General features: G+C 39.9%; 1 protein-coding gene and 1 pseudogene across 5 annotated transcripts in view; one reads left to right on the top strand and one right to left on the bottom strand.

Annotated features, from left to right (window-relative positions):
• Window positions 1-22,848, top strand: part of Rps6ka5 (ribosomal protein S6 kinase A5) — a 178,143-nt gene that overhangs the window by 24,274 nt on the left and 131,021 nt on the right. The gene's annotated exons all lie outside the window — the stretch shown is intronic.
• The window catches only part of Pcgf5l1 (polycomb group ring finger 5 like 1), a 45,808-nt pseudogene continuing 43,466 nt past the window's right edge, over window positions 20,507-22,848 (bottom strand).

The raw sequence follows: 22,848 nt of genomic DNA, 5'->3' as shown, positions 1-22,848 counted from the left end.
GTTAGCTACCTCTTAAGCCCTAACTCTTACATCACCCTCACATTCTTCTATTGCAGGTTCTGGCGTGGTCTTCCCCAGCAGTGTCTAGTCTCAGGCATGCTCCTTGTGTCTCTTTTCCACTCTAGGATTTCTCCAGTGCTCACTGAGCAGGAAGTAAAGGTGGGAGGGTCTGTAAACATGAAGGGCTGGTAGTGTAGGAAGTTAATGCAGATCCTATAGCAGCTTATATCTAGTGGGGCAGAATCCACTGGAGAAGTGTTTCTTTTCACCTTTGTCCACACACTGCTATGAGCATTCCATTCTTCAGAGAGTGCCAGCTAGATCAAGCTCCCATATCCACAGTAGTGACTATGTCAGCAAGGACCCTTGTATTGACTTATGCAACATTTTGATTTCACTCTCCTTGGTCTTTTACTTCTTCCAATTAAATTACCTGTAACACAGTGTTGTGATGTTCTTTTTGAAAGGAAGACCCTTTATTTAGATAGGTACAATTGTCATTTGTGTATGTATGTTTTGTTTGCCTGTCAGCTATCCATCCATCCATCCATCCATCCATCCATCCATCCATCCATCCAATTACAGATCAGAAATAAGGGGTTTAGAAAGCTGAAAATAATTATCATGTATACCTTTAATTACGTGGTACAGCTTGAGTTCTGAACTGGAATCATTTGAACCAAAACATTTTTTTCTTGATTAGACCTCTGCCTCACCTTTGAAGATGACATTGATAAGCCTTGGTTAGCTTGCTCAGCATTCTCAGTGCTTGTGTCCTGTTGCCTGTGGGTTAGAATGGTTGTTTATAGTTCACCAGTCTAAACTGTGCTAGTCACATGCTCAAGGCTTTGCCAACTAATTACTTCCGTCCTTTTCCTGGGCTTCGTTGTGGGTGCACCCCCACTGTCTATTTGGAACATGTCTGTGTACTTCTGTCTTCTTTTCTGAGTTCAGTCAACTTTTGTTTTATTTATTTCTTTTTGGTTTGTTTGCCTCTTTGTATTCTTGGTTTTTATATTTCTTCCTCAGAATACTTTTTTCTTCATATCCTAACTGGTTGAAGATTTTAAGTTCAGTATGGAGTGCTACATTCCTGTTTTCTTCAGCTGTGTATGTGTTTCTTTCAGGGTTTCATCAGCTGAGATATGCTGTTGTTTCCTGGTAGACATTTTTACAGTCTTTCATGTCTGCTGCCTGCGTTTTTGGTGTTGTGCTCATTCTCTACTCCTTACCTGGAGCGATTACAGCACTTCTACTCATGCTCTTACCCATGGTCCTGGCAGGCTGGTGGGAGTGTTATATCTTATTTCTCTTTCATTTCTTTTGGATTCCTGATTTTCCCCTCTACTTTCCCTTCACTACCGTGTAGCCAAGCATATGTACCCCTCTATCTGATGTACTCACTGTCAGAGACTGTGCTCCTCCCAGGCTGACCATTTTCCTACCTGGGGTTTGACCCACTAACTCTGACCTGTTTTCAGTGTATTGGTATACCAGTGTACTTGTCTGGGCATGGTTTTGTCTCACTTTGTCTAAGTTCTTTGGTGCCCTTCTATTCATTCTCAGAGTTGCAAAAGTCTTTCCCCTATCTCCACACCAGACTTCCTGTGGAAGGGAACGCTACTGGAATTTGGCTGTTTTTCCCATGATAAACTATTTGGAGGTTGTGGTATTCTCCGTACTACTGAAGGTGTGACCCAGAATTATTTTATTTGCTTTCTTTGTTTTCTATGTTTGTCTGTTTTTAGGATGGATGGATGGATGGATGAATAGACAGTTAAAAGGCAGTATTAATTGACCCTGAAATCTAGAAATTTATTTGTACTTTCATGAATAATGTGAATATTTTGGATCAGATCAATCTTCAATTTAAAAAAGTATAGGTAGAAAAGTAACATAATGATCAGGTTTTATTATTGTCATAATACTAAGATCTAAGACAGTAGTTCTCAACCTTCCTGATGCTGTGATCTTTTAATATAGTTCTCCCACCCATAAATTATTTTTGTTACTTGATAATTGTAATTTTGCTACTGTTATGAATCATAGTGTACATATCTGTGTTTTCCGATGATCTTAGGTGACCCCTCTGAAAGGGTCATTTGACCTCAAAAAGGTTGAAACCCACAGGTTCAGAACCACTAGTCTAAGGTAATAAAATCACCACTTTCTCCTACATAGTTTATAATGTTATAATTTTTTAAGATTTAAAGTACCTTTTATCTTTTCTCTAATGATGCTAAATAGTTAATCTGGAATCTGAAATAGATTTCTCATACAGTATCTAAAAAGGCTTCTATAAAAATACTGTTTTTGAAAATAAAATCATTTCGATGTATAAATTATCTAATATAGTTTTGTATATGGAATGCATCCTGTCTGTCAAATGGTTGAAAAATCTCATCACCTTGTGAAAAAGACAAATTTGGTTCCTTTTCTTTTTTTCTTTGTACTGGGTATTTAACTATACTGGACCTTAACCGTACTGGAAAAGCTCCCTAGTACTGAATTACCAGTGCCAAACGTGGGTTCTTACATGTATGGTACTTGGTTTTCCACGTTGGCTATGGATGTGGCTGTGCAGAATACCATTATGTGCTTAGTAAATGTGCTTTCTTCTTAGGGCCTAGAAATATATGCTCTATGATTGTGGTGGTTTTTTTTTTTTTTTTTTTTTTTTTTTTTTTTTTTTTTTTTTGGTGTAACTGGTTTTGAAATGAAAGGTTCAATGATAGGATTATGTCGTATCCTTAGAAAACCGATTATATGAAAATTTTAGATTCTCTGCATGCTAATGTTTCTAGTGATAGAAATTTAATTTTTTTAAGTTTTAATTCAAGTTTTCATGGCATTTAGAAAACTTGACTTTCCTTCAGAGCAAAAGATCCACTTAATCCATTTGTTATTTATAACATTTCATTTTATGTTGTTGCCATGTGTTGGACACAAAAATTAAGTGACATTTTGGAAACTCAAGTAAGAGGTCTGTATATAGCTCTATGATAGTTCTCAGAGCTCTCGAAACGACTGTCTTACTTCAGAAACCCCTATAGAAAAAAATACTGTTTTGAGTAGTAGATGTTAATGTTGGACCTCATTGATCTGCTGATGTAGAAATCAGAAGGAACATGGCTCTCACATGAATTGGTTCAAAATAGTTTTTCTTTTTAGTTTCCTATATTCTGAAATTAAGTTAAAAAAAGGTGTGGGGGTGAACAGGATGGATACTTGTCTTAGCTACATGTGTTCATTTTTCTTTTCGCCGAAAGATGGTTTTCTTTACTTCTGTTTGTATAACTTAAACTGTAGCACTGTGTATGAATTTCTGCATTCATCCTCTTCAGAAACAGTAAGCCATGAGATTATACTCATGAAGCAATTTCTTTGGAAATATTTTAGTTCTAATTGGCCATTATCTCTAATTAATTGCAGTGTTAGCATTGTCACTTGTAAGTCATTCAAAATTGTGAGTCTTTCTTACTGCTTGCCTTTGCCTATGTAGTCTTATGAAATCATGGTAAATACTCATATTACTCTGTTTCAAAAGATGGAGCTAAGTGTAAGGGATTGTTCACACATCTTGTCGGTGGCTAAAATGGATATGAATCCATAAATCTGGACTTCAAAAATTGTGTTCTGGTTTTTCCATGACTGGTTTTAGTCTTGCCACAGAAGAACACAATTGTGTATGTTTATTATCTGCCTGTTTCTCAGTTTATTCATTTTCAGATGATAGTGGTATCTGGACAGCAGTGTTGGGAATAGGAAAGGCAAACCAAGTAAAACTTAGTATCTTTAGGGATTGATACTTTATCTTTTCTTTTTTCCTCCATCTTTATTAACTTGGGTATTTCTTATTTACATTTCAATTGTTATTCCCTTTCCTGGTTTCAAGGTCAACATCCCCCTAGCCCCTCCCTTCTATATGGGTGTTCCCCTCCCCATCCTCCCCCCATTACCACCCTCCCCGAAACAATCACATTCATTGGGGGTTCAGTCTTGCCAGGACTTCCACTGGCTCTTACTAGGCTATTCATTGCTACCTATGAGGTTGGAGCTCAGGGTCTGTCCATGTATAGTCTTTGGGTAGTGGCTTAGTCCCTGGAAGCTCTGGTTGGTTGGCATTGTTGTTCATATGGGGTCTCGAGCCCCTTCAAGCTCTTCCAGTCCTTTCTCTGATTTCTTCAACGGGGGTCCCGTTCTCAGTTCAGTGGTTTGCTGCTGGCATTCGCCTATGTATTTGCTGTATTCTGGCTGTGTCTCTCAGGAGAGATCTCTATCCGGTTCCTGTCGGCCTGCACTTCTTTGCTTCATCCATCTTTTCTAGTTTGGTGGCTGTATATATATATGGGCCACATGTGGGGCAGGCTCTAAATGGGTGTTCCTTCTGCCTTTGTTCTAAACTTTGCCTCCCTATTCCCTCCCAAGGGTATTCTTGTTCCCTTTTTAAAGAAGGAGTGAAGCATTCACATTTTGGTCATCCTTCTTGAGTTTCATGTGTTCTGTGCATTTAGGGTAATTCAAGCATTTGGGCTAATATCCACTTATCAATGAGTGCATACCATGTGTGTTTTTCTGTGATTGGGTTACCTCACTCAGGATGATATTTTCCAGTTCCATCCATTTGCCTATGAATTTCATAAAGTCATTGTTTTTGATAGCTGAGTAGTATTCCATTGTGTAGATGTACCACATTTTTCTGTATCCATTCCTCTGTTGAAGGGCATCTGGGTTCTTTCCAACTTTGGGCAATTATAAATAAGGCTGCTATGAACATAGTGGAGCATGTGTCTTTGTTATATCTTGGGGCATCTTTTGGATATATGCCCAAGAGTGGTATAGCTGGGTCCTCAGGTAGTTCAATGTCCAATTTTCTGAGGAACCTCCAGACTGATTTCCAGAATGGTTGTACCAGTCTGCAATCCCACCAACAGTGGAGGAGTGTTCCTTTTTCTCCACATCCTCGCCAGCATCCGCTGTCACCTGAGTTTTTGATCTTAGCCATTCTGACTGGTGTGAGGTGGAATCTCAGGGTTGTTTTGATTTGCATTTCCCTTATGACTAAAGATGTTGAACATTTCTTTAGGTGTTTCTCAGCCATTCAGCATTCCTCAGCTGTGAATTCTTTGTTTAGCTCTGTACCCCATTTTTTAATAGGGTTATTTGTCTCCCTGTGGTCTCACTTCGTGAGTTCTTTATATATTTTGGATATAAGCCCTCTATCAGTTGTAGGATTGGTAAAGATCTTTTCCCAATCTGTTGGTTGCACTTTTGTCCTAACAACAGTGTCCTTTGCCTTACTGAAGCTTTGCAGTTTTATGAGATCCCATTTGTTGAATCTTGATCTTAGAGCATAAGCCATTGGTGTTTTGTTCAGGAAATTTTCTCCAGTGCCCATGTGTTCAAGATTCTTCCACACTTTTTCTTCTATTAGTTTGAGTGTATGTGGTTTGATGTGGAGGTCCTTGATCCACTTGGACTTAAGCTTTGTACAGGGTTATAAGCATGGATCGATCTGCATTCTTCTACATGCTGACCTCCAGGTGAACCAGCACCATTTGCTGAAAATGCTATCTTTTTTCCATTGGATGGTTTTGACTCCTTTGTCAAAAATCAAGTGACCATAGGTATGTGGGTTCATTTCTGGGTCTTCAATTCTGTTCCATTGGTCTATCTGTCTGTCTCTATCCCAATACCATGCAGTTTTTATCACTATTGCTCTGTAATACTGCTTGAGTTCAGGGATAGTGATTCCCCTGAAGTCTTTTTATTGTTGAGGATAGTTTTAGCTATCCTGGGTTTTTTGTTATTCCAGATGAATTTGCAAATTGTTTTGCCTAAGTCTATGAAGAATTGGGTTGGAATTTTGATGGGGATTGCATTGAATCTGTAGATCGCTTTTGGTAAAATGTCCATTTTTACTATATTAATCCTGCCAATCCATGAGCATGGGAGATCTTTCCATCTTCTGAGATCATCTTCAGTTTCTTTCTGCAGAGCTTGACATTCTTATCATACAGATCTTTCACTTGCTTGGTTAAAGTCACAGCGAGGTATTTTATATTATTTGTGACTGGTGTTATTTATGAAGGGTGTTGTTTCCCTAATTTCTTTCTCAGCTTGTTTCTCTTTTGTGTAGAGGAAGGCTACTGATTTGAGTTAATTTTATACCCAGGCACTTTGCTGAAGGTGTTTATCATGTTTACTAGTTCTCTGGTGGAACTTTTGGGATCCCTTAAGTATATAATAATATCCTCTGCAAATAATGATATTTTGACTTCTTCCTTTCCAATCTGTATCCCTTTGATCTCCTTTTGTTGTCTGATTGCTCTGGCTAGGACTTCGAGACTATATTGAATAAGTAGGGAGAGAGTGGGCAGCCTTGTGTAGTCCCTGATTTTAGTGGGATTGCTTCAAGTTTCTCTCCATTTAGTTTAATATTAGCTACTGGTTTGCTGTATATGACTTTTACTGTGTTTAGGTATGGGCCTTGAATTCCTATTCTTTCCAGGACTTTTATCATGAAGGGGTGTTGAATTTTGTCAAATGCTTTCTCGGCATCTAATGAAATGATCATGTGGTTCTGTTCTTTCAGTTTGTTTATATAATGGATCACGTTGATGGTTTTCCGTATATTAAACCATCCCTGCATCCCTGGAATGAAGCCTACTTGATCATGATGGATGATTGTTTTGACATGCTCTTGGATTTGGTTTGCAAGAATTTTATTGAGTATCTTTGCATCGATATTCATAAGGGAAATTGGTCTGAAGTTCTCTTTCTTTCTTGGGTCTTTGTGTGGTTTAGGTATAAGAGTAATTGTGGCTTCATAGAAGGAATTCGGTAGTGCTCCATCTGTTCCAATTTTGTGGAATAATTTGGATAATATTGGTATGAGTCTTCTGTGAAGGTCTGATAGAATTCTGCACTGAACCCATCTGGACCTGGACTCTTTTTGGTTGGGAGACTTTTAATGACTGCTTCTATTTCCTTAGGAGTTATGGGGTTATTTAAATGGTTTATCTGTTCCTGATTTAACTTTGGTACCTAGTATCTGTCTAGGAAAATGTCCATTTCCTTCAGATTTTCAAGCTTTGTTGAATATAGGCTTTTGTAATAGGACCTGATGATTTTTTGAATATCCTCTGGTTCTGTTATTATGTCTCCTTTTACATTTCTGATTTGTTAATTTGGACACACTCTCTGTGTCCTCTGGTTAGTCTGGCTAAGGGTTTATCTATCTAATTGATTTTCTCAAAGAACCAGCTTTTGTTTCTGTTGATTCTTTGTATAGTCCTTTTTGTTTCTACTTGGTTGATTTCAGCTCCAAATTTGAGTATTTCCTGCCTTCTACTCCTCCTGGTGTGTTTGCTTCTTTTTGTTCTAGAGCTTTTAGGTGTGATGTTAAGCTGCTGATATATGCTCTCTCCTGTTTCTTTCTGCAGGCACTCAGAGCTATGAGTTTTCCTCTTAGCACAGCTTTCATTGTGTCCCATAAGTTTGGGTATGTTGTACCTTCATTTTCATTAAATTCCAAGAAGTCTTTAATTTCTTTATTTCTTCCTTGACCAGGTTATCATTGAGTAGAGCATTATTCAACTTCCATGTATATGTGGGCATTCTTCCCAGCTGAAGACCAGCTTTAGGCCGTGGTGGTCTGATAGGATGCATGGGATTATTTTTATCTTTCTGTATCTATTGAGGCCTGTTTTATGACCAATTATATGGTCAGTTTTGGAGAAAGTACCATGACGTGTTGAGATGAAGGTGTATATCCTTTTGTTTTAGGATAGAATGTTCTATAAATATCTGTTAAATCCATTTGGTTCATGACTTTTCTTAGTCTGTCTATGTCTCTATTTAATTTCTGTTTCCATGATCTGTTCATTGGTGAGAGTGGTGTGTTAAAAATCTCCTACTATTATTATGTGAGGTGCAATGTGTCCTTTGAGCTTCAGTAAGGTTTCTTTTATGTATGTAGGTGGCCTTGTATTTGGAGCATAGATATTTAGTATTGAGAGTTCATCTTGGTGGATTTTTCCTTCGATGAATATGAAGTGTCCTTCCTTATCTTTTTTGATGATTTTTAGTTGAAAATCAATTTTATTCGATATTAGAATGGCTACTCCAGCTTGCTTCTTCAGACCATTTGCTTGGAAAGTTGTTTTCCAGCCTTTTACACTGAGGTAGTGTCTGTCTTTGTTTCTGAGGTGTGTTTCCTGTAGGCAGCAAAATGGTGGGTCCTCATTTCGTATCCAGTTTGTTATTCTTTGTCTTTTTATTGGGGAATTGAGTCCATTGATGTTGAGAGAGATTAAGGAATAGTGATTATTGCTTCCTGTTATATTTGTGTTTGGATATGAGATTATGTTTGTGCTCGTCTTTGTTTTGTTGCAAAACGATTAGTTTCTTGCTTTTTCTAGGGTGTAGCTTGCCCTCTTGTGTTGAGTTTTACCATTTATTATCCTTTGTAGAGCTGGATTTGTAGAAAGATATTGTGTAAATTTGATTTTGTCATGGAATATCTTGGTTTCTCCATCTGTGTTAATTGAGAATTTTGCTGGATACAGTAACCTGTGCTGGCATTTATGTTCTCTTAGGGTCTATATGACATCTGTCCAGGATCTTCTGGCTTTCATAGTGTCTGGTGAGAAGTCTGGAGTAATTCTGATAGGTCTGCCTTTATATGTTACTTCACCTTTTTCCCTTACTGCTTTTAATATTCTTTCTTTGTTTTGTGCATTTGGTGTTTTGACTATTATGTGAGGGGGGAGTTTCTTTTCTGGTCCAATCTATTTAGAGTTCTGTAGGCTTCTTGTATGTTTATGGGTATCTGTTTCTTTAGGTTAGGGAAGTTTTCTTCTATGATTTTGTTGAAGATATTTACTGGTCCTTTGAGTTGGGTGTCTTCACTCTCTTCTATACCTATTATCCTTAGGTTTGATCTTCTCATTGAGTCCTGGATTTCCTGTATGTTTTGGACCAGTAGCTTTTTCCATTTTACATTATCTTTGACAGTTGTGTCGATGATTTCTATGGAACCTTCTGCTTCTGAGATTCTCTCTTCTATCTCTTATATTCTGTTGATGATGCTTGTATGTACGGCTCCTTGTCTCTTCCTTTGGTTTTCTATATCCAGGGTTGTCTCCCTTTGGTGCTTTCTTTTTTGCTTCTATTTCTATTTTTAATTCCTTCACCTGTTTGATTGTGTTTTCCTGCAATTCTTTCAGGGGTTTTTGTGATTCCTCTTTATAGGCTTCTGCTTCCTGCATTTCTCTAAGGGAGTTCTTTATGTCTTTCTTGAAGTCCTCCATCATCATGATCAAATGTGATTTTTAATCTAGATCTTGCTTTTCTGGTGTGTTTGGGTATTCAGTGTTTGCTGCAGTGGGAGAATTGGGTTCCGATGATGTCATGCCGTCTTGGTTTTTGTTGCTTGGGTTCCTGCGCTTGCCTCTTTCCAGCACGTTGTCTCTGGTGTTACCTTGTTCTGCTATTTCTGACAGTGGTTAGACCGTCCTATAGGCCTGTGTGTCAGGAGTGCTGTAGACCTGTTTTCCTGTTCTCTTTCAGCCAGTTCTGGGCACAGAGTGTTCTGCTGTGAGGCATGTAGCGTTCCTGTCTACTGGTCTTCAGGTGTTCCTGTGGGCGTGTGTCCTCAGTGCCCATGGGGTTTGGGAGCAGGGAGTTGTAGGCTGGGATCAGGGAGGTTCCGGCCCCAGCTAGAAACCGGAAGTGCCCAGTCCCTGAGGAATTTTGCTTTTGTGAGTCCTTAGTCCACCAGGCAGGTCACTTGGAGCAGAAAAGTTGGTCTTACCTCTGATCTCAGGCCTGGAGTCGCTTCTCAGATCCAGGTTTCAGCTCTCCGTGAGGGCAGCAACCAGAAGGGCCTGCCCCCCCTTTGCTTGAGATCCTGTGCACAGGGAGCCTAGGTGGCCCCAGGCGTTTTCCTCTGGAGTCAGAAATGTGGGCAGAGAGTAGTCTCTGGCTTCCCAGGCGTGTCTGCCCCTCTGAAGGTCTAGCTCTCCCTCCCACGGGATCTGGATGCAGGGAGCTGTTTGACCAGATCCCTTCAGATCTGGGCGGTGTCTGGACCATAGCGTTGAGTGCCCCTCGATACTTTAACTTTTCAATTCAAATTAATTTAATTTATTTTTAAGATTGAGTCTTATCATGTAGCCTGGGCTTGCCTTGAACTTCTAGTGCTAGGATCACAGGTCTGTGGCCATACCTTGTTGGTCAGTTGGTCAGTTGTTCTATCTCTTGTCTCTGTCTCCCTCAAACCCCCTTTTCATCTCAGACAGCGGAAGAGGTTACTTGTCCATGTATTGTCCATTGCCACAATGAGAACAGGAGTGGTCTAGTGTAGAGATTTAATAGGGGCTGTTTGGGTTGTAATCCAAGAAGTCTTTCAAAGATGATCATGGGGATGAGATGCTAGTGAGGATCCAGGTCCACTGAGGCACTTTTAGTAGGAGAATGAACACTGTGTTCCTTTAGTAGGAGAATGAACACTGTGTTCCTTTAGTAGGAGAGTGAACACTGTGTTCCTTTAGTAGGAGAGTGAGCACTGTATTCCTGTAGTAGGAGAGTGAGCACTGTATTCCTATAGTAGGAGAGTGAACACTGTATTCCTTTAGTAGGAGAGTGAACACTGTGTTTCTTTAGTAGGAGAGTGAACACTGTGTTCCTTTAGTAGGAGAGTGAACACTATGTTCCTTTAGTAGGAGAGTGAGCACTGTATTCCTATAGTAGGAGAGTGAACACTGTGTTCCTTTAGTAGGAGAGTGAACACTGTGTTCCTAGTAGGAACTCTTGCATCCTGGAGAGATGAGACAGAGTTCCAGAGAAACTAGCTGTGCAACTATGGCGGCTTCAGGAGCAGAACTGAAGCAGGTGGAGACTAGGATACTGGTTTGGTGTGTGTGTTTGACTGAGTTTTACAGGTACCTGCTGAGGTAAGAAGAGAGCTCCTCTGGTTCCGGAATTGCAGGCAATTGTTGGCTGCAGCATGGGTGCTAGGAACTTCAGTTTCATGCTCTGTAACTGACATTACATTTTGTTTTTGTTTTTGTTTTGACAGATCACTTAAAAATTGTGGTCTTTTCTGATGACTCCAGTATATATATCCACAAACTACAAACTTAACATTATCTAATCTTAGCATTACTAATTTAGTCGAAACTTACATATATAATCCCTCTGTGTTCATCAGTTTTTTGTTGCAAAGAGTTAAGTGTCATAGAGTTTCTACTGCCACAATGAAACACTATGTCCAGGGCAACCTGAGACTTGCATGCATGTGGTGGAGGTATTTCAGTTTACGTGTCCCAATCACAGTTCATCATGAAGGGAAGTCAGGACAGGAACTCAAGATAGGAACCTGGACAGGCAGGAACTGAAACAGAGACCATCTGTGGTCTTACTGCTGCTTTCTGGCTGTTCTTTAAAGCTGGCTCAGCCTGTTTTCGTCGTACAACTCAGGACCACCTAGCCAGGGTGTAGGCACTGCAGAAAGTGGGCTGGGTCGTCCCTCATTAACTATTAATCAAGAAAATGCCCCACAGGCTTGCTGTAGACCAGTCAGCCTTACAGAGACATTTTCTCAGCTGAGAGTCTCTCTTCCAAATGACCCTAGTTTGTGTCCGATTGACGAAGAACCTAGCCAACAAAATTGGCTTCTTAATTTATCATACATACTCATCATCACTGTTCAACCACAGCTTTCCTTTTTTGTTTGTCCCCAAGATCTCATATTAATATCAGCATCACAGCTTTTAAAAGTCCTACATTCTATAAAATGTCCTTTCTGAAATGTCCAAAGTCTTTATAAAATTGCAACAAGCTATCATAACTATAGGTTCCTATAAAAATCAAAAATAAAGTTACTCCAAGTAGAAGAATCAGGGCACAATCAAATCAAATCAAATCAAAACCAAATTTAAATAATGTAAAAAGGTTAATGCTTGATGTCTGTGACCCACTCATGATCCTCTGAGCTCAAAGGGCTTAATTTCTCCACCTCTGCTCTTGGCAGAGCACCAGCTTGTCTCAGAGGCTCAGGCTGGCTTCACTCCACAATTGTTTCTTTAGAGTAACTCTAACCATGCCACGGGGTGCCAAGCTTCAGCTTCTCTCAGTGAACTCTTCAGTCCTATTGGGCTTCTTCTGTAGCTAAAGCTGCATTTCACTGATGACCTCTTCTGGCCTCTCACAGTGCCAGGCCTCAGCTGCTCTCCAAATCCCCTTCATGCCTTCAAAACCACTACCCTATGAGACTCTTATACATGACCAATTTCATATGCTGGCATGAGATGCAGCCTTGACCTTCTCTGAACCATAGCCCCTCTGTGCTACCTAGAGGAAATATTCCCAGAAGATCACCTCAGTGCTACTGACCTCTCAATAACATTTGATTTCTTAGCCCCAACTGACTAGAGCCACATATTCTCAATTCTAAATATCACACAATCAATCCCAGTAGAGTCTTTGAAGAAGTCTCAAACTTCCCTCTGCACTCTAACAAGTTAGGCATCCGCTGTCTACATGACCCTCAACGTTCTTTTCCAGGCTTCTACAGAGCAACTCATTAAGCTCTGAACTTTCAATGGCTTTTCCAACTGAAAGTTCTATAGTCCTTCCACATCCTCCCCCCGCCCCCCCCCCGCCCAGGAACATGGTCATGTCTATTACAGCCAATAGTGTATTCTTTGGTACCAGTGTTTTTGTTGTTATGAAAAAATACCATGCTCAAAGCAACTTAGGAAGGAAAGGGTCTATTCAGGTTACATGTCTAAATTACACAGTTCATCTTGAAGGGAAATCAGAACAGGAACCAGGAGACTGGGAGTGAAGCAAAAACCATGGAGGAACCCTGGTTATTGGGTTACTCCTCATGGCCAGCTTATGTGAGAATTCATTTGTCTGGACAGCCAGATCTTGGAACTCAGACTTTAGCATTTGTATACACAGCATCAGATAACTGCTAACATTTCCCCCTATTGTCTAATAAAAAGACTTTCTCTTATGACAATAAATGACATACAGTAAGAACAGTTATGAAAACTATTGTATAGCAATTATATTAATTTTTAGTCCATTGGATAAAGTACTCTATTATCTATCCTATCTTGATGAATTCAGAGTTCTGTACCTAAATAATTTTCTGTCGTAACTCGCATTAGTAACCTAAAAATATCTTTTTAGACCTAAAAACAACTTCTTAAATCCTTAACAACTTAAGTTTAATCTTGAGACCATAACTATCTGGTCTTCAACCCCATCAGAGACTTGGTAAAGAGTAAATATTACCTGAGTGTGCAGGACGTGTAGGCATGCAGCTTGCACAAGTGTAGACCTGACAGAGGACCAGGTCTGTCCATTTTGGATGGCATTCTGTCCACAGTGGAAGCAAGGGCAGTTTTGCTTAGTGGCAGCTTGCCACATTAGAGAACAAACTCCATAAGGAGGTCTCTGGTGCTTACCATCGTCTTTTTTGAAGTGGAATGGGGGTGCTGCCAGGAGCAGACCTGTCTCATAGTCAAAAAGGCATTTTATTAATAAAACATTTTAAATGCCATATTCTGTGGATCTTGGAGGTTTAATTTTTAGGACCATCTATCTGTCATCTAAATAGACAAACTTAGTTTTTAGCTATCTACTATCTGTTCAACCTAGAAAGCATATTTTGTGATAAATTAGTATCTGGCATGACCATGAATTTATTTTATATAATTTTTCTCTTCTTGAAATTTGGATTATTTGGATTGTCTTTGATAAATTCTTTATGCTATATGCAGCATAACATTATATCCTTATACTTATCTATACTGTTGTAGGTATATTTTATTCATTTTATAGTTTTTCTATTGTTACATGTATAAAGACTGAAATTTAATTGATTATCCAGTCAGTGGATATTTTAGCTGTTCTCTTTTTTGTGTTAAAACCAGTACTGATGTGAACATTGTTTGCTATATCTCTTGATGCATATATGCTAAGAGTTTCTCTTAAGATAACACCTTTGTTTCCTTTAGCTATAAATTGTTTATATATGTTCTATTACTATTGTTATTTTTTTGTTATTCATATACCTGGCTGATCTAGAACTCACTGTATAGACCTGGCTGTCTATAAAAAAAAAAAAAAAAAAAAGAAAGGTTCTTGTAGCTAAGCCTAACAACATGAGCTTCAGTCCCATGATCTACACAGTAAAAGGAGGGAACCAACTTTTTTTTTTTTTTTTTTTGGTTCTTTTTTTCGGAGCTGGGGACCGAACCCAGGGCCTTGCGCTTCCTAGGTAAGCGCTCTACCACTGAGCTAAATCCCCAGCCCCGGGAACCAACTCTTACAAGGTGTGCTCTGACTGTCACACCTATACTATGGTGTGTGCATGTGTGTGCATGCACAGGCATGAATGTTTAAAAAAACATTTTTAAAGATCTAAAGTACCTAAATATTTTAAAGTATTTAAAGAAAAAAAGAGGAAAGAAGCCCTCTTAATTTAGACCAAAACCAAATCAACCAAACAAACCCCAGAAAACATCAATGCCGTGCGTCAAGATACTTGCCTAGTGCTAGAATTACAGATGTGTGACACTATTCCAAACTCTGTTCAGAACTTTTTATTGTCAGATTAAAAAGTAATCTTTGGTCAACATGTAGCTCAATTTATAGAATGCTTGCTTAGGATACAAGAAACCCTAGATTTTCTCTCTCTTACTACATAAACCAAGTGTGGTAGCACATGCCTGTAATCTTAACATTCAGGGTGGAAGGCAAGAGGATCAAAAGTTCAAGGGTATCCTCTGCTAGGTGTTATTTATGGAGTTCAGTGCCAGCCTGAAACCCTGCTTCAAAAAACAAAGCAAAAATAAAACAAAACCCCCTAAACCTCCAGTCTGTAAAGTGTGAATACCACTGTTCTTATGATGTTGGAATTTATATTTTCTGGGTTACTACTAAAGAGATCATTTTCCACACTTATTTGACTTTTAAATATCTTTATAATTTTCCCCTTGGATGTCTTCTGTTTCTTTATCTATGATGTCACTACCTTTTTTTATGGGGGTTCTTTGTACATTCTGGATAGTAATCCCTTGTCAGTGTGGAAACTTGTCCTTTTCTTGGGATTGCTTTCTCTTTCCACTGTACATTAAGTTATTTCTTTGTCAGGATATATGTTTCTCTAAGAGTCACTTAGTTCTCCAGGGCCCGGAGCAGGCAACAGATGGAAAGCAGTCAGCTGGAGGCTCTTCTCCCTCCAGCTGCCTCACTGTTGTCTTTACTGGAGCATATGCATTGAACTTTAATAGGACAGAGTCCTGCAGCCATCTGGGCAATGAAATTGAGCAGCTTACATGTGAAGTATTTTAGGACTGGTGCTTTAATTGTCAGTATGATTTTGTTAAAACCTTTTGTTCCTATTCCTTTAAGATCTGACAGTTTTTCAGTTGGAGACTTTTCTGTGACCTTGGGTCCTATGAAGACTTGGAATATAACTTCTAGATAAGTCACTTTGGTCTAGAATGAATAAAAAAATAAATGTGTTTTAAGCTGTTAAACACTTAGGCTAATACATAATGGTACTTAAATGTTTTTGAGAGATGATCTCCTGTGAGGAAGGCTTGGTAGGAAGCTTCTTGGAATGATTTTCTAGATCTTTTGTTGCTCCAGAGGGTCTACTGTATAGTTAAGAACAAGGAAAGTATTCTGTCTTCACTGAGGGTCAGATGGGTAAAGCACCAGAGGATTGAAAATCTTTGAAACAATACTCAGAGACTATAGACCAACTTGGAAGCTTCTAATTTGCTTTGGAGATTTGAGGAACATCAGAAATTACATTTTTTATTAATAGTGGACAAAGGACAGATGTTAGGTCTAGAGAATGACAATTCCATGTTACAAATTGCTCATACCCCATACATGATACTGAAATCATACATTACCCATACTTTCACTATTGTTGAAAGAGAAGGAAATACACTACAATCTTTAGATTACTTTTAGGTAAAGGAAAATAGCATAAATTCCATAGACCCTGTACTCCAGAGTCCTGTAGGGGACAGAGTAGAGGAAGGTAATCTTAAGTAACACTGAAAAAAAGAGGAAAGAGGCCCCCTTAATTTAGACCAAAACCAAACCAACCAACCAAGCAAACCCTAGAAAGCATCAGTGGTGTGTGCCAAGATACTCAGCTCCAGTTTGGGACTTGATGTCTTGCAGGGTTAGCTAAGGAAAGGGCACGATAGGGAGGTGGGCCAGGAGTGGCAGCTCTAGGGAATACTGCTTCTAGGTAAGAACCAAATAAACAGCAGCAGGTGGACATGTTGGAAGTCCGACCAGAAAAAAAAAAGAAATGATTTGATTTTTCAAAAACAAGAAAACTTACATACCAGTCCTTCTTCATCATCTCCTAAGCCAAGTAAACTTCACTGAATGGATAGATATGTAGATCTTTAAAAAAATTTTTTTAAACATTTGTGCCTGTGCATGCACACACACATACGCACACACCATAGTACAGGTGTGACAGTCAGAGCACACCTTGAAAGAGTTGGTTCCCTCCTTTTACCATGTAGATCCTGGGAATGAAGCTCATGTTGTTAGGCTTAGCTACAAGTACCTATACTCGCTGAGCCTTCTCACCAGTCTGCACTGGTAGAAACCGTTTATGTTCACAACGCTGAGCACTGAGTGATTACAAATAGGAAAAAAAAAGACTTATTGTAATAATAAACCATAAAATACAGATCAAAACAGGTTTCCACACTGTGCAGACAAAAACAAGAACATATTGAATAAATATCTTCAGGCAAGGATTAGGTGATGTAGAAAAAACAAGAACACGCTAAGAAAAGAAATAGATTTACAAAAAAGAAAATGCAGTGAGAATAAGCTGGATTCTGGGAAAGCGAATAAGGAGAAGACAAATGACAGCTATGCTTACACCGTCTCCAAGAAAGAACAGATAGTAAATTCCAATACAGTTTTAATACAGGCATTGAAGAAGCAAGGAAACAATGCTTTTTAAATATAGGAGATACAGGGCCTGGGGAGATGGCTCAATGGTTAAGTGCACTGACTGCTCTTCCAGAGGTCCTGATTTCAAATCCCAGCAACCACATGGTGGTTCACAACCATCAGTAATGAGATCTGATGCCCTCTTCTTGTGTGTGTGAAGACAGCTACAGTGTACTTATATAAAATAAATAAATAAATCTTTTTTAAAAAGGAGATACAGTAAGAAAAAAAAAGGCGGTTTTTTCCCCCTCCAGAGGGGGGAAAATGATTGAAATGGATAAAAGTAAAGACAATCTAAGATAAACACAGCAGGAAGAAAAGTAAACTATCCAAGAAAATAATCCCAGGAATCAAAGGAGACTTAATTGTTAGAAGGAGTGTAGAACATAGTTCTCAAATGCCTAATGTCTTTTCTTCTTTAACTACCCCGTGTCCTCTAGTCTTGGAATCGCCTTATTTAAAGTGAAGTGACTTGGTAGTTCCATGATAGGCCAGGACGTTATAACACTAACGTAGTGGAGAACCTGGGCAGCATTGGCCTGGTGAGCAAAGCTCCCATTAGACAGCCTGACATTAGATGCTACTGGCTGTGGTAACACTGTTACCTGAGTACTGACACGTGCGCATAACCCCAAGTCCTGACATTAGATGCTACTGGCTGTGGTAACACTGTTACCTGAGTACTGACACATGCGCATAACCCCAAGTCCTGACATTAGATGCTACTGGCTGTGGTAACACTGTTGCCTAAGTACTGAAGTGCGTATAACCCCAAGTCCTGACATTAGATGCTACTGGCTGTGGTAACACTGTTACCTGAGTACTGACACGTGCGCATAACCCCAAGTCCTGACATTAGATGCTACTGGCTGTGGTAACACTGTTGCCTAAGTACTGAAGTGCGTATAACCCCAAGTCCTGAGACAGTGTCAGAATTTTAGACAAGTCATAACTATTCAAGAAGTTAGTCACAAGAAACAAAATTTGAAAACCTCTGTCAGGTGAAATATGACAAAATAAAGGAATTGTGCAGCTTCTTACTTGAGATTGCTGTAGGGTATATAGATGGTGCAGGACACTCGGTGGTACACAGTTTACTTTGGTTTACAAATGTGATCTGCAGATGATGTGAGGGTGACTAATGCTCAGCTGTTGAATTTTTTATTTCAGTGTCTTCTCTGGATCGTGATACATGGTTCAGTCCTGTCTTCTGATGCTAGCTAGCAGCTAAGAGCCTTATCTCCTTGTAGGATCTCAGCTAGCCCGACACCCATGAGGGGAATCCTTTGATTTTTTTTTTTTTAATATTGTTAAGCAGAGTGCGTGTATTCAGAGCATTTTTTTCCTCACTTCGGGTGTTTTCGACATCAGACAGGTTTATCAAGAACATAAGCCAATCGTAAGTCAAGAAGCATCGATGTCATGTAGATACCGCCCTCATAGCAACTTTATTTTTATTATGACCTGTAACAGGAATAAAGGATAGTGTCCGCCTAAAATCTATGGTCAACCCACTTTCCTCATGCTACGTGCTCATTTTGTCTTTGCTCTTGCGCCCTGGTTAGATGGGTCTTGCCAGCCCCCCTTTTCTCTGACAAGTGGACTCAATTTACTTAGTGCTGAGGACTGTGCAAGTACAATGCCTTCACTATCTGCCAAGGTTTCCCTCAGTTTCTGAACCTTAGAGCTATTCTGTATCATTTTTTTTTTTTTCTGTACTGCATGGCTTCAGATACCAAGCAGGCCTTGTAGTAGGAGGAGAAACAATCAAACTCCAGATAAAGTATTCTAGACTTCAGTGAAGATGTGTGAAGAAAGGCAGAGGCAACCACAGCTGCTCTGGCAAGGCCAGAAAGAAGCACAAAGAAGCAGTATTTGCATCTGTCTGCATCATCTGGAAGGGGGTCCTACCCTCTCCTGCTTCAGGGCTGGGCGCCAGCTAAAGTCCACACTCACTCTAGTGCTCCCTGCCATTGGAAAGGAGTCTTCCAGTGCAGTTTCCTCTAGGCAGGGAATTCTGCTGCCTTCTGCTGTGATGTTTTTCTTTCCTGGCTGTGTCTTGTGTTTCATGTAGTCATCATACTCTGCATGTAATTATACAGGCTACCAGCTGAGCAGGCAACCTGAATGTTTACTTGTATCCGGTGTTGTACTAAGCACTGGCAGAAGTAAACAGATCCCCAGAGCCCAGGCACCACTGAGTCCAGAGCAAACACTTAGGGCTATTACTGCCCGCTTTACACTCAGCACAGTGGTCAGATCTGAACATTAGGGCGTCTCTAGTAGATAGCGTACTGATGAGTATAAGAAAACACCTGAGAGTTTGGTGATGGCAGACTGCTAAGGGTAGGGGGAAAACCTGAAAGTCAGGAGAAACAGAAAATCACCAAGACAACAGAAGATCGAAAGACTGGGAGTGTGTACTGAGGTACCCAGGCCGACGGGAACAAGGGGCAATCGAGCCAGGACACTGCCAGGAAGGAACCAGCTTGGGAGAGAATGTGTGTGAGTCTGGAGGACTTTGGGTAGAATCTAAGATGGCTGTACCTAGGAAGACTAGAAGCTCTAGCGTTGAAGATCAGCTGAAACTAAGGTGGAGCCAGCACACGGTGCACTGATGAATACAACAGTAAGTTTGAAATGGCAGGGCTGCCGCAGGCCCCGGGAAGAAGGGAAAGAGAAGAAAAGTACATTTCTTAAATGTGTTATTTAGCCAGTTCTGCACAGAAGAAGGCATTGGGAATTACGTAGTCACTAGCTTCTGACTAACTCACTATGTTCATTTCATTAAGGTAGTCAGTGCTAATCCGTAATTGATCCTGAGATCCTATAAAGTACAAGGGATTGAATGGCATTTGTATTATTTTCATATGTTACAGGTTTGTGTGGCTGAACTTTAGTGGTGTAATTTAACAGCACATCACTGGTAATGTGCAGCTTTGTGCATATGTTTTGATCAGTGAACTAAACTTTATGAGCTTAGAAAGACATGAAATGTATATAGCATTTCAAAATGAAGGTGGCCTGTCAGCAGTAAATCATTTACTGGAACCAAATTACTTGATATCTTGTAACTATTATAAGACACAACTTCATTTACAAGTACATTTAGTTACTTCATTTCCTGGCTGTACAATGTGACTGAACTTAAAATACTTACTTAAAATGATTTTTTTTCTTTTCTTCTTTTTTTTTTTTGGAGTTGGGGACCGAACCCAGGGCCTTGTGCTTGCTAGGCAAGTGCTCCACCACTGAGCTAAATCCCCAACCCCTTAAAATTATTTTTAAAAATTTAATTTAGGGAACAATACTCTAAATCAAAAGGAGTGTGTAGAAATGTTGAAGAGCTTTATTTTTAAAAATGTGTTTTCCTATTGTTTGCTCGTAAATTATTAACCACTTGGAATGTAGATTACAGATAGCTATGCCTCAGATCTGAATCTAGACTAGATACAGATCTGCCCTATTTACACTCAGCACAGCATTTCTTTTTTTTTTTTTTTAATTCTCATAATTTTAATGGTCAGTAGCTTCCGGTTGGCTTCTGAATGGTATAGTTAAACAATATACTTAAGACACCCCCACAGCAAGTTCATACCCCTCAAAAATTGGAATTGGCTCTATCCATATTCCATTGCTCAGTCAGACTTCCACAGCCTGGGAGCCACTCCTGGGTTATGGAAATAGACATCTTAGTGTAATGAGCTGAAACCCCTGGCACACCCATGATCTGTTATTTTTGCTTAAAAAAATAACAAGTATTAAACCAAACACTTTCCCAGGTGCTGCTGCTTCACAGAGAAAACCCAGTGTTGCTGTAGGGAATCTGAGTCCTGTGGGCCCTGTGGTTCTGCTTCTCGTCCCACTCTCCTGCAGTCATACGGCGTAGAGCTCATAAACCTTCTTTACACAGTACACCAGGGCAGCCAGGGCTATTGTGTTGTGCAGTCTCTTTCTGTGCAGGTCGTCCTTCCGAACCAGCACCTCTGGTGTGTAGGAGGTGAGCGTGTGCAGAGGCAGGCGGGACAGTATAGGCATCATACTCCACCTGGTACTTGCAGCAAGGGTCAAACTGCCAGGAGATCCCATAGAGGGTACAGCAGGCCAGGCTCAGCACACCAGCGGGCAGGGAGATGTAGTAGGAGTAATCCAGGGGCAGTGCCAATGGGGTGAAGAGGCAGGCAGTACTTGCCAACATGGCCATCTTGTGCAGGCAATTGCCTACGGTGATCCAGCGTGCTGTCTCGTCTCCAATCCGGGTGGGCTCTATCACAATGTACTTGTACTGGGCTTCCAGCGCCTGCTCCAGCTCATACTCAAACTGGTCCTGGGCATTCTCCCCCCTGTAGATCTCATGCACAATGTAACAATCTGTAGCTGACAGGCTAACCATTCCAGCAATCATGGAGATCTCAGAGATGCTCAGGGGCTCTGAGAGCAGCACCAAGTAGCCCAGGGAAGGATAGGCCGGGCTGTCTGAGAGCTAGCTGGTCCAGGCTGGCACAGGTGGAGGAATACAGATACCTGCTCTGCTTTCCTAGGTGGGTAAGTGGGCCTCAAAGAGGCCAGCAGGACAAACGCAATCTGTTTGCTGTGCTTGCTGTCAGTATGCTCAATTTTGGACAAGAATTCAGGTTACAGCTCAGAGTTTGATATTCTTCATTACAAAGACTGTTGTTTCCCTCTCTCGGGAGCTGCCGCCACCCGGACCCAGATGCCTCCTTCCCCACACGGCCATCTTGGAGACTCTCCCACAGCATTTCTTTTTAAATTCATGTTTTCACTTACAACAGAAATCATATTTTAGTATTTGGCACGTAAAAATTAGCATTTTTACAAATGACAAATTCATTAAAACAAGACATGTATATCAGCTTCTGAAGTATTACCAAAATTATTTTTTATTTATTTTATACATATTTTGAGTTCTTTCATGCAAGATGTCAATTTTTAATAATCTTTAATAATAATTTTTAGTAATGTTCCGGAGGATCAGACTTCAGCTTGATACATGGAAGTGCAGCAGCCTTTTGTTCCTTCTGAGTTATACGCTCACTTTTCCATTCCAGTTCGTTGTCACCTCTGCACTCTGTTCTCTGCACAGTGAGAAAATACTTTATCAACACCCTTCCCTTTTGCTATTTTCCAGACTACCTGCTGCTAATAGAGCCAATTTGAATTCTATTGGAACTAAATGTAGCAACCTTGAATCACATGTTAGTTTGGAATAATTTGTGCTTACAGCTCTAAAACTTTCAAAGGGCTACTGACAGCTCATTTATTAACAATAATCCTACTTTAAAATGTTAATTTTAACTCACAATGGATTATATAATCTGATGCTGTGAAAACCAGGGGCCAAAGAAACTAGCTGTCTAGTGTGTACCTTCCTTCTCACCTCAGTTTTACTGTCAACCAACATGTTCTAGCTCCAGTTTTTCAACTTCAAAGAAAAGAGTCAAATTGGTGAAGAGTTATGGGGCACAGGCACCCCTCCTTTTCCTATTTCAGGCTTTGGATGAGCTCTAAACCACTTAAGCAGTGCTCCTCATTTTCTCACTAGGTGTGAGTTGGCACAGTGCTGCTCTGTGTAAGTAGTAGGTCTTTGTGTTTCCAAACACAGGTAGAGTACACAGTAGTCAATTAAAGTTTATGTTAAAAGAACTTCCAAAGCTGCAAAAGTAGCCAAATAACTTGCACACTTATAAACTTTGATTAATTCATAATATAAAAGAATCATGTATTTATTTACCCTTATGTGTTTGTTGTTTATGTTTTGAGACAATGTCTCAGACTGTTCTTATAGCTAACATTGGTCTTGAACTC

This window comes from Rattus norvegicus, chromosome 6 (genome assembly GCF_036323735.1).
Source record: "Rattus norvegicus strain BN/NHsdMcwi chromosome 6, GRCr8, whole genome shotgun sequence".
Classification (NCBI taxonomy): domain Eukaryota; kingdom Metazoa; phylum Chordata; class Mammalia; order Rodentia; family Muridae; genus Rattus; species Rattus norvegicus.
Note: the sequence above shows the minus strand (reverse complement) of the source record. Positions and strands in the feature narration are given on the sequence as shown.